The sequence below is a fragment of the Muscardinus avellanarius genome (assembly GCF_963383645.1).
Source record: "Muscardinus avellanarius genome assembly, chromosome: 14".
NCBI lineage: Eukaryota > Metazoa > Chordata > Mammalia > Rodentia > Gliridae > Muscardinus > Muscardinus avellanarius.
The window spans coordinates 91,781,139-91,792,071 of record NC_137800.1 but is presented as its reverse complement, the minus strand read 5'-3'; positions in this window follow the sequence as shown (position 1 = coordinate 91,792,071).

Genomic DNA, 10,933 nt, shown 5'->3' with positions numbered 1-10,933 from the left:
GCGTCCTGGGCGGGCTTCCTAGGGTGCTCGGCTCTCCTGGTGCCCGGCTGGGGCCAGGCCCCCGCCGCAGATCACCGCCGACTCGCCGGGGACGGTGAGTCGCTCCGGGAGCTTTGCATTCGGCCTGCGCCGTCGCCGATGGCCATGGCATGCAGAGGTGCCCGCCTTGCCCGGCCGGGCTCGCATCTGTTTTCCCCTCAGAACCAGCACATCAGCAGAGCTGCTGACACTTGAGCACCCCAAGGCGCTGAACTCCTGCCAAGTGGAGAGTGCGGCCAGCCTTCTGCCGAGGAGCTGTCACGTGGGGAATGACAATGGGCAGCGCTCGAGGAAAGAATTTATCAGAAGGAAAAGCGCTGGCGTCTCCCCAGGAGGGAGCCGCGCTTCCAACCCAAGGCTTCAGGGAAAGCCGCCAGGGGCGTTTGTACAGGCCTCCGTGGAAGTCTTTCTGGATGGGGGAGTTGTAGGGGGTAAGAAAGGAAGTCCATGCCTACTTAATACCAAGAAACTTCCAGAATAAAACGCAGTCGATGGTTCAAATCGCAGCTGTGGTCTGGTTCTAAACATCGTGCAAGGTTCTAATACCATTTCCTCTCAGCTAGTGTTGCAGAGCTCATGTCTTCAAGCTTGCCCATCAAGCCAGCTGCCTCGGTGCACACCTGTGATCTGAGTGCTTAAGGAGCCGAGACAGGAAGATTGCAGGTTCGAAGACAGCCTCTGCAACGTAGCGAGACCCTCGGCAATTTAGGAGGCCCTGCTTCCAAACAGAAACTTAAAAAGGCTGAGGATGAGCCGGGAAAAAGGCTGAGGATGAGCCGGGCGCGGCGGGCACGCTTGTCATCCCAGCACTCGGAGGCTGAGGCGGGAGGATCGCGGGCCACGGACAGCCTCAGCCACCACTTAGACCCTTCGCAACTCAGTGAGACCCTGTTTCAGAAAGACTAGCTGGACGTAAGCCCCGAGCTTGGGGGGCAGAGCAAAAGGCTGGGGGTGGTGAGGGCTTACTGGGGGTTGGGTGGGGCTGGTGTGATCAGGGGATGGGAGAGCCACTGGCAGGGAGGAGATATCAGACTCGGGGGGAGGCTTAAGACTGGGGAGTAGATTAGTGCTGGGCGGGGGTGGTGAAGTCCCACGTGCCGAGGGCAAGGTGTGTGGCCCTGGGCCCACCCAACCTCCCCCCTTCACTGCTCACTGCTCGGTGCTCTTCCCCTCCCCTGGCAGTCAGCCAGAGACCGCCTTCCCAACGCCACCCACCCAACATGCGGCTGGGAGAGGTCTTCCCAAGGGCGTGGACAGCGGGGCCACGACCACGTTCCTGCCTTCCCCGAGACCTGGGCTGGTGGCCTAGGAGGAGCGGGGGCACCGACAGCTGCTGCTGCGGGGGGCATTGAGGGGCAGGGCCCTCGTCCCCGCCGCAGTGGACCGTGGGCATCAGATTGGCATGTGGCCCCAAGAGCCCTGGGGTAGGCACCGTCCCGGGCACAAGACAGGGAAAGTGTCTTCCACCCTCCGGTCAGCAAGCACCGGCATCGCCTGAAGTCAGCTGTTGAACTGTTGTTTGACAACTATCACAATTGTTTTGGGGGGAGTGTACTGGGGATGGAGCCCAGGGCATTCTGCCCCCCAGCCCTTTTTATTTTGAATCAGGGTCTTGCTAAATTGCTGAGGGCCTCCCTCAGCGGCTCACTGCGAACCTGCGATCCTCCCGTCTCAGCCTCCCAAATACTTTTTTTTTTTTTTTTTTGGTGGTAGTGGGGTTCCTGGAAACCCTTCTCTGGGCCACACTCCCAGACCTATTTTATGTTTTTTTATTTGGAAACAGGGTGTCTTAGGCTGGCTTCGAACCTGCGTGATTCTCCTGCCTCCCCCTCCCAAGCACGGGGATTGCAAGTGTGCCCCACCACGCCCGGCTTAATTCTTTATCTTGAAATAGGTTCTAAGTTGCTGAGAGCCTTGCTAAGTTGCTGAGGCTGGCCTTGAACCTGCAACCCTCGGTCTCAACCTTCCCCAATACTGAGATTACAGGCATGCACTACCACGCACGGCTTATTTATTCCTTCAAACTGATGGTTCACATCAGGGAAACCACAGAGCAGCGGCGTGCGAGCGGCCTGTGGACAGAGGGCTTTGAGGCCTTCAGCCTTGGGGTCGCGTTTCCTGGGAGTTGGGACCCTTATTCCTGGAGCCACGATCTGAACCAGACCTCCGGAGGCCTACGTCTCTGAACCACCCATCAGAAGACTCCTTGGCAGTCAGGGACCTCCAGCCCGTGCCATCCTGAAGACAGGCCACTAGAGGCCGCTGTGGCACTGCTCAGCCCGGCCTCCGCCTTCCAGGGTGCGCAGAGCCAGCGGCTCTGGGCTTGTGAGGCTGGGATGCGGTGTCCGGCGGGCACGGCGGGAGCCTCTGGGCCTCTGGGCGCCGCTGGCGGGCCCCTCTGTCCCGGAGGCCGGTGGGGCGGGTGGAGGAGCCCCGAGGCCGGGCCAGCTCCTCCCGGCCCAGGGCACTGGCTTCAGGTGCGGCTCATCAGTCAGCAGGGACCTGAGGCCGCGGGTACCTTCTACCTCCAAACTAAACTTCAGCCCTACTTTTTGGGTTTAGTTTGAAACAGAGTCTTGCTAGGTTGGGAGTCTCGCCGCTTGCTGAGGCTGCCATTGGTCCTGTGGTGCTGTCTCGGCCTCCCAGGTGCTGGGATCACAGGCGTGCGTCGCCACGGCCGGCTGGCTTATAGATATCTGAAGGTTGGCATTATTGTGCCCTTTCTTGGATGAGCGAGCTTGGGCCCGGAGGCACCTAGCACAGGCCTACCACAGAATGAAGGAAGGGCCGAGGAGAAGGCAGGACCAGGCTCGAAGTCGGGGTTTCCGACCCCAGATTCGACAGAGGAAGACAGGCACGGGAAGAGACGCGCTCCTGGCTGGCTGTGTGGCCAGAGCTGGGCCTGCCTCGCGCCGGCGGACAGCCATCCTGACTGCAGTCTCCCGGAGCGTCCGGCCCAGCCCGAGCCAGCCCCGCGAGGCACCAAGCTCCCCCGGACAGAGCACTGCCCTCTGCCGGGGCAGGGGAACACAGGGGAGTTTACTTATTGGATACCAGGAATTAAACCCGGGGGCCTTCTACCTCCCAGCTAGACCCCCAGCCCTTTTTATTTATTTATTTTGAAACAGGGTCTCACTGAGTTTCTGAGACAGGCCTCAAACCTGTGGGTCTCCTGTCTCAGCCTCCTAAGCACCGGGATCCCAGCTGTGCACCACCACGCCCAGCTTAAACTCTGTGATTTGGTGATGAGATTTTTCTCCCAGCACCTCCTTTTATTATTTATTTATTTATTTATTTTTGCGGGTCTGGGGATGGAACCCGGGGCATTCGACCTCTGGGCTACACCCCCAGTCCTATTTTTTATTCTTTATTTGAAACAGGGTCTCACTGAGTTGCAGAGGGTCTCACTAAGTAGCTGAGGCTGGCCGCGAACCGTGATCCTCCCGTCTCAGCCTCTCAAGTGCTGGGATTACAAGCGTGCACCACCACGCCTGGCTCCAGCACCTCCTTTTCTACTTGTGCTCTCATGGTGACTCTGGGGAGGGTTTTGTGCGAGGAGCGTTATCCCCCCCCCCCCCCCGTCTTTGTGTACGCACGGCTCTCGTGGCCGAACCCTGGCCTGGCCCCTGCTCCGTGACTGCTCTGGCGCTGTGCCGCACCCCAGCCTGGCCACCCCATCGTGAAGCTGGGCATCTGAGAAGCAGACTGGCGAGGTGGCGCGAAGAGAGCCCTGCGCTGCCCTCCGGCTCCTGGGCCTGACACCTGAGCCCTGCCCAGGCACTGATGGAATTACCAGAGAACAGGGAACAGGGCCTTCCGGTAATGGGGCAGCGGAAGTGGAGGAGGCAGGGCTCTCCCTGTGCTAAGAGACCCAGCAGGTGGCGGGGTGCAGGCCGCAGGGCGCTGAGGGCAGGGCTGACATGGCTTCCACGCAGAGCCAGGCGCCCGGCATTTCCCGCACGCTGCCGCTGCCTCGGGCAGCCAGGCAAGCAACGAAGGCAGCGTGGCATGCAACTGAGTTCAGAGCTTAAGAAAACAAAGCCAGTGTCTCATCCTCAGTGGCTGGGCAGGCGCGGAGCCACCGGGTGACGCCTCGGGCCCCTCTCCGCCCAGGCACGCCCGCGGCCCAGGCAGGGAGGCAGAGCCCTGAAGCCCAGGCAGACTGTCGGCGCAGCCGCGAGGCCTGAGCGTGCCCAGCCCGGGAGGCTGGCTGCTACGAGAGGCCTAGTTTGCTTCTGAGCTTCTGAAGAAATGTGAAAATCCTGTTCTCCACTCCCTAAGATGTTCCAGCAAGGGGGAGGGGGTGTCCACAGAGTGCAGAGTGTGGACTCCCAAGAACTTACGGGCTGTAGCTCAGCGGTGGAGTGCTTGCCCAGTATGCACAGGCCCTGGGTTCCACCCCCCACCCCACCCCCCCAAAAAAAAAGCAAGAGAGAAGCAGTACTTGGGAGGCTGGGACAGGAGGATCACAGGCTCATAGCCTGGGTCAGCCGCTGAGTGAGGCCCTCAGCAATTTAGCAAGACCCTGACTCAAAATAAATAGGGCAGCCCCGTCCTCCCAGAGGGAGGATGTAGCTCAGAGGTGGGATGCCCCTGGCCTCCATCCCCAGGACACCCCCTCAAAAAAATTCTGAGAGTTGTCCAACAACAGTTCAACAGCCGACTTCAGACTTGAGTCTCTGCCCGGTACTTGCTGGCTGGAGGGGAGGGCGGTGTGTGCCCGCGGCAGAGACCAGGCCCTCTCGGGCACACGCGCCAGGCACGCGGGGCCTCACCAGCAGCTGTCTCCAAGGCGAGGCGGGCTTCTGCTGAGTGCTGTCCTTGGTGCTGGGGCTGCGACTGAACAAGACAGCCCTGCCTGTGTGGAGCGGAAACCGAGCAGAAGGGTGCGGGGATGGTGGAGCCGTGACTGGAGGGTCCTGAGCGGAGGAGTGCCTGTCCAGACTGGTTTTAAGTGGATCGGGGCCCTTGGAAGGTTCTGGTTGCTGAGATAACTGAGAGTCAGGGCTGCTCTGGATGCAGGGCAGAATGGAAGGGCCTGGCTTCCCTGCCTGAGCTGGTCCACACCGCAGCAATGAGCCTGAGAGCCGTGAGCCCGTGAGCCATGAGCCCGTGAGCCTGAGAGCCGTGAGCCTGAGAGCCGTGAGCCCGTGAGCCATGAGCCCGTGAGCCATGAGCCCGTGAGCCGTGAGCCTGAGAGCCGAGAGCCCGTGAGCCTGAGAGCCGTGAGCCCGTGAGCCATGAGCCCGTGAGCCGTGAGCCTGAGAGCCGAGAGCCCGTGAGCCTGAGAGCCGTGAGCCCGTGAGCCATGAGCCCGTGAGCCGTGAGCCTGAGAGCCGTGAGCCTGAGAGCCGAGACCCCGTGAGCCATGAGCCCGTGAGCCGTGAGCCGTGAGCCCGAGAGCCGTGAGCCCGTGAGCCTGAGAGCCGAGAGCCCGTGAGCCATGAGCCCGTGAGCCGTGAGCCCGAGAGCCATGAGCCCGTGAGCCTGAGAGCCATGAGCCATGAGCCCGTGAGCCGTGAGCCCGAGAGCCGTGAGCCCGTGAGCCTGAGAGCCATGAGCCATGAGCCCGTGAGCTGTGAGCCCGTGAGCCGTGAGCCTGAGAGCCGTGAGCCCGTGAGCCATGAGCCCGTGAGCCGTGAGCCTGAGAGCCGTGAGCCGTGAGCCGTGAGCCCGAGAGCCGTGAGCCCGTGAGCCTGAGAGCCATGAGCCCGTGAGCCGTGAGCCTGAGAGCCGTGAGCCATGAGCCCGTGAGCCGTGAGCCCAAGAGCCGTGAGCCCATGAGCCCGTGAGCTGTGAGCCTGAGAGCCATGAGCCCGTGAGCTGTGAGCCCGAGAGCCGTGAGCCCGTGAGCCTGAGAGCCGAGAGCCCGTGAGCCATGAGCCCGTGAGCCGTGAGCCCGAGAGCCGTGAGCCCGTGAGCCCGTGAGCCTGAGAGCCATGAGCCATGAGCCCGTGAGCCGTGAGCCCGAGAGCCGTGAGCCCGTGAGCCTGAGAGCCATGAGCCATGAGCCCGTGAGCTGTGAGCCTGAGAGCCATGAGCCCGTGAGCTGTGAGCCCGTGAGCCGTGAGCCTGAGAGCCGTGAGCCCGTGAGCCATGAGCCCGTGAGCCGTGAGCCTGAGAGCCGTGAGCCGTGAGCCGTGAGCCCGAGAGCCGTGAGCCCGTGAGCCTGAGAGCCATGAGCCCGTGAGCCTGAGAGCCGTGAGCCATGAGCCCGTGAGCCGTGAGCCCAAGAGCCGTGAGCCCATGAGCCTGAGAGCCGTGAGCCCGTGAGCCGTGAGCCGTGAGCCTGAGAGCCGTGAGCCCGTGAGCCTGAGAGCCGTGAGCCATGAGCCCGTGAGCCGTGAGGCTGAGAGCCGTGAGCCCGTGAGCCTGAGAGCCGTGAGCCATGAGCCCGTGAGCCGTGAGGCTGAGAGCCGTGAGCCCGTGAGCCTGAGAGCCGTGAGCCCGTGAGCCATGAGCCCGTGAGCCGTGAGCCTGAGAGCCGTGAGCCGTGAGCCTGAGAGCCGTGAGCCCGTGAGCCTGAGAGCCGTGAGCCGTGAGCCTGAGAGCCGTGAGCCGTGAGCCTGAGAGCTGTGAGCCCGTGAGCCATGAGCCCGTGAGCTGTGAGCCGTGAGCCTGTGAGCTGTGAGCCTGTGAGCCGTGAGCCCGAGAGCTGTGAGCCCATGAGCCATGAGCCTGTGAGCCATGAGCTGTGAGCCGTGAGCCTGTGAGCCGTGAGCCTGAGAGCTGTGAGTCCGTGAGCCCACGGCTGGCTGCGCGCTGTGCCTTGCCGTTCCTTAGGAGGGGAGTTTCTCCTGGGGGGAAGAACTGGTGACCTTGAGTTTGCTCTCCAGCAAAGGCGGGGCTTTCACGAGATGGCCGTCCTAGGATTTCTGCTAATGGACGGAATCAGACTCTGCCCCACTCCCCCTTTACTGTCAGGCGGTTCAAGTTCCTGCCCTTCCTCTTCTCTTCTTCCTCGGTCCCTGCGGTCCCTGTCCTGCGGTGTGGGGTGTTCGCAGTGTCAGCGCCCCAGCTGAGGGGTCAGTGGGCTCCCGTCCCGTCCAGCGCACACTCACCCAGTGAGCCGCGGCCCTGCCTGGCTCGGGGCTGCATTTTGTTTTTGTTTTTGCGGGTCTGGGGGTGGAACCCAGGGACAGTCTACCTCCGAGCTACACCCCCAGCCCTATTTTTATTCTTTATTTTAAGGCAGGGTCTCACTGAGTTGCAGAGGGCCTCTCTAAGTAGCTGAGGCTGGCTGTGAACCGCGATCCTCCTGTCTCAGCCTCCCAAGTGCTGGGATGACAAGCGCCCCACGCCGGCTCAGGGCTGTCTTCACCCAGAGCAAAGGACGCCTTTTTCTAGCTTGTCCTTCCCCCTTGGTACTGGGGTCAAACTCAGGCTCGTTCTACTTTGGAGCTACGCCCCCAGCTCAATCTTATTTTTAGTTTTTTTTTTTTTTTTTTTTTTTTTGTATGTGTGTGGTACTGGGGATGGAATTCAGGGGCATTCTGCCTCCAAGCTACACCCTTATTTTATTTTTTATTTTGAAACAAGGTCTGACTAGGTTACCGAAAGTCTCATTATTTTGCTGAGACCGGCTGTGCACCTGCGATCCTTCTGCCCCAGCTCCCAAGCACTGGGGCACCACCACGCCCAGCTTACTGTTTTGTTTTCTGAAGCACGGTCTCACTAGGTTGCTGAGCGTCGCACTACCTGCTGCGGCTGGCTGTGAACCTGCGATCCTCCTGTCTCAGCCCCCCAAGGACTGGGGCCGCCAGCGTGTACCATCACGCTGGGCTGCAGCGCGTTCTAAGGAGCAGAGTGGGCAGCCCGCCTCCCTGTCCCTCGCACAGTCCGCGCCCCCGCCCCCCAGCGCCACCTCCTCCAGCAGGGCAGATGGGAGGGCAGAGTACCCAGAGGGGGGCGAGGGCGGCAGCTGCCTGAGCCGAGCCACACTGGCGCCGCGTTCCCTTCTCCTCCTTATCGATGCTGCGAGTGGCCTCTGGAAATTGCTCTGCGTCATTAACACGCGGATTAGGTCAGATGAGAGCGCGTCTGCAGTCTTGGGGGCGAAGGCAAAACGCTGATGTTGATTACTCCAGATCTTCCAGGCCCGGCCTGCTCCGTGCTCCAGGTTCTTAATCAGGCGGACGTGCGCCACGGTTACGTGGCGGGCGGGCCGGGGTCAGGGTTGGTTCTAATCTGGCTGTCGGCCCGAAGCGTCGACAGCACCTGCTGGCCTGCCCGCCGGCTGCCCTGGGTGCACGGATGACCAGGTTCCTCAGCACTGTCTCCTCTCTGGGGAGAGAAGCCGTCCGGTGGGTTGGTGGGCCGCTGTGGAGCCGCAGCAGGGCTTATGTTTGGGGCTCAGCCGTCAGCCACACGAGTGGCGTGCCTTTCGGACCCCACCTCCTCCAGTGGGTTCTCTTTGCCTTCCTTTGGTACTGGGCATTGAACCCAGCGGCATTCTACCTCCCAGCTACACTCCCAGCCCAATTTTATTTTTTATTCCGAAACAAGGTCTCACTAGGTTGCTGAGGCTGAACTGGAACCCGCGGTCCTCCCGTCTCAGCCTCCCAAGTGCCGGGATGACAGGCGTGCGCCACAGTGCCTGGCAGCAACCCCTTCTGCAAAGGCTAGAATCAGACGTGACGGGCTGGAGAAGCCGAGGCCTAGTGCGGGCCTCACCCGGCTGTGTTCTCCCCCAGCAACCCGGCTTCCACTGCCTCCCCCCAGGGCCCAGCCCGCCCCTGGCCGCAGCACCTGCCTCTCTGCCCCGGGGCTTTTCTTGGCCTGGAACCTGCATCGCTACAGAGATGAAGACAGGCGGCGGCGGCTAGTGCATAGTCTCAGCTGGCCCTCGCCGCCCGCAGGGATGACTGGCTGTACGCCTCCCGGGGCTGCTGGGCCTGCCTGTCTCCCCCGTGGGGCGTCCTCTCAGGCTTCCTAATGAATACCCAGCAGGCCTTTGCCTCCAGGGCGGCTTCTGGGCACCCAGGTCAGACGTGTCCCCAAGGCATCTCAGTGTCAGCCCTCTGCCGTTTCCCAGCCTCCCCTCCCCCAGAGCTGCCGGCCACGCTCCCCCACGGTACTGGAGATCAAACTCAGGGTCCTCTGAGCTACAGCCCCAGACTGGTTTATTTTATTGTATTTTATTTTATTGAAATCTGGGCATTCTGTCTCCAAGCTACACTCCCAGCCCTATTTTGTTTTTATTTTGAAAGAGGGTCTCGCCAAGTTGGTGTTGGTGAGCCTCGCCGCTGGCGGAGGCTGTGCTCAAACCGCAATCCTCCCGTCTCCGTCTCCCAAGTACTAGGATGTACAGGCGTGTGCCACCATGCCTGGCGCATTTTTTGTTTTGAAACAGGGTCTCGCTAGGTCGCTGAGGCTGGCTCTGAGCCTGCCATCCTCCTGTCTCAGCCTCCCAAGTCCTGGGATTCCAGGCATGTGTCGGCGGCCAGGCCTGGCTGCATCTCAAGTGTGACTGTCACGCTCTGCTCTCGACTGCCTGCCTCAGGCCCCCGCCTGTCCCCAGCCTTTCTGGACACCAGCTTCCCGACTCTCAAGAGTGGATAATGATATCTCGCTCCTATAATTATCTTAAGAATTTTAAAGCACGCACTGGTCCTTCGAATATACTACAAACTTTCAAATGAAGGTCTCGTGGAACATGCATAATGTCTACAAAGTGAAAGGTGGCTTCTGGCCCGCCTCCCGCACAGCTCCAAGGTGGCCCTCCCAGAGCCAGGCTGGAGCCGCTCAGTGAGTACTCACGGCACAGGGCGAGCCCGCCGCACACCTCGAGCGTCGTCCGCGGCAGCTGTGGAGCGGTGGGAGCAGACATTCCGATCTTGTCCAGCCTGAGTGGGGTGCCACCGCCTGTGACCCCAGCGCTCGGGAGGCCGCCCCGGGAGGACCGCGGGCTGGAGGCCGCTGTGGTAACTGAGTGAATGCACTCCTGTTTCAGAATCTCAAAGGGCTGAGCGCACAGGTAGAGCGCCGCTGGGTTCAATGTTCAGTACAAAGAAGGAAGAAGGAGGAAAAATAGAAAGAAATAGAAAGGAAGGGGGCGGGGAAGAAGGAAAGGGAAGGGGAAAGAGAGAGGCCAGTGCCGCCTTGGACAGCGCTGGAAACCCTGTTTCTTCTTTACTCAAATATATATATATTGCAGTACTGGGGCTGGAACAAGCCAGGGGCATTCTACCCCCAAGCTACACCCCAGCCCTAGTTTTTAATTCTTTATTTGGAAACAGAGTCTCACTGAGATGCAGAGGCCTCACTAGGTAGCTGAGCAGCTGAGGCCGTCCTCCACCGCGCCCCTCGGGGCTCAGCCTCCCGAATGCTGGGCTCACAAGCGCGCCCACCGCGCCCGGCTCAGAGGTGCATTTCAAACATTCACAGCCACGAGTTTTGGCGAGTCACTAAAATATTTTTCTGTTTTCTGTACAGTTCTCTCTCTCTCTTTTTTTTGGTGGTACTGGGGTTCCTGGAAGCCCTTCTACTTCCAGGCTACACTCCCAGACCTTTTTTTGTGTGTGTGGTCCTGGGGTTCCTGGAAGCCCTTCTACCTCCGGGCCACACCCCCAGACCTATTTTATATATTTTTTTGGAAACAGGGTCTCTTACGCCAGCACGGCTGGCTTCGAACCTGCGCGATCCTCCTGCCTCCGCCTCCCAAGCGCGGGGATGACAAGCGTGCGCCGCCACGCCCGGCTATCACATTTTTAAAATGTAATTCATCCTAAGAAGATAAAGAAACCACTGGCATGAAAACCTCACCTTATTTTATTCTGTTATTTCTTATTATATGGACTAATAGTTTAAGGAAAAAAATATGTTTTTTGGCGGGTCTGGGGATGGAACCCAGGGCCATCTGACCTCCGAGCTACAGCCCCTGCCCTATTTTTAT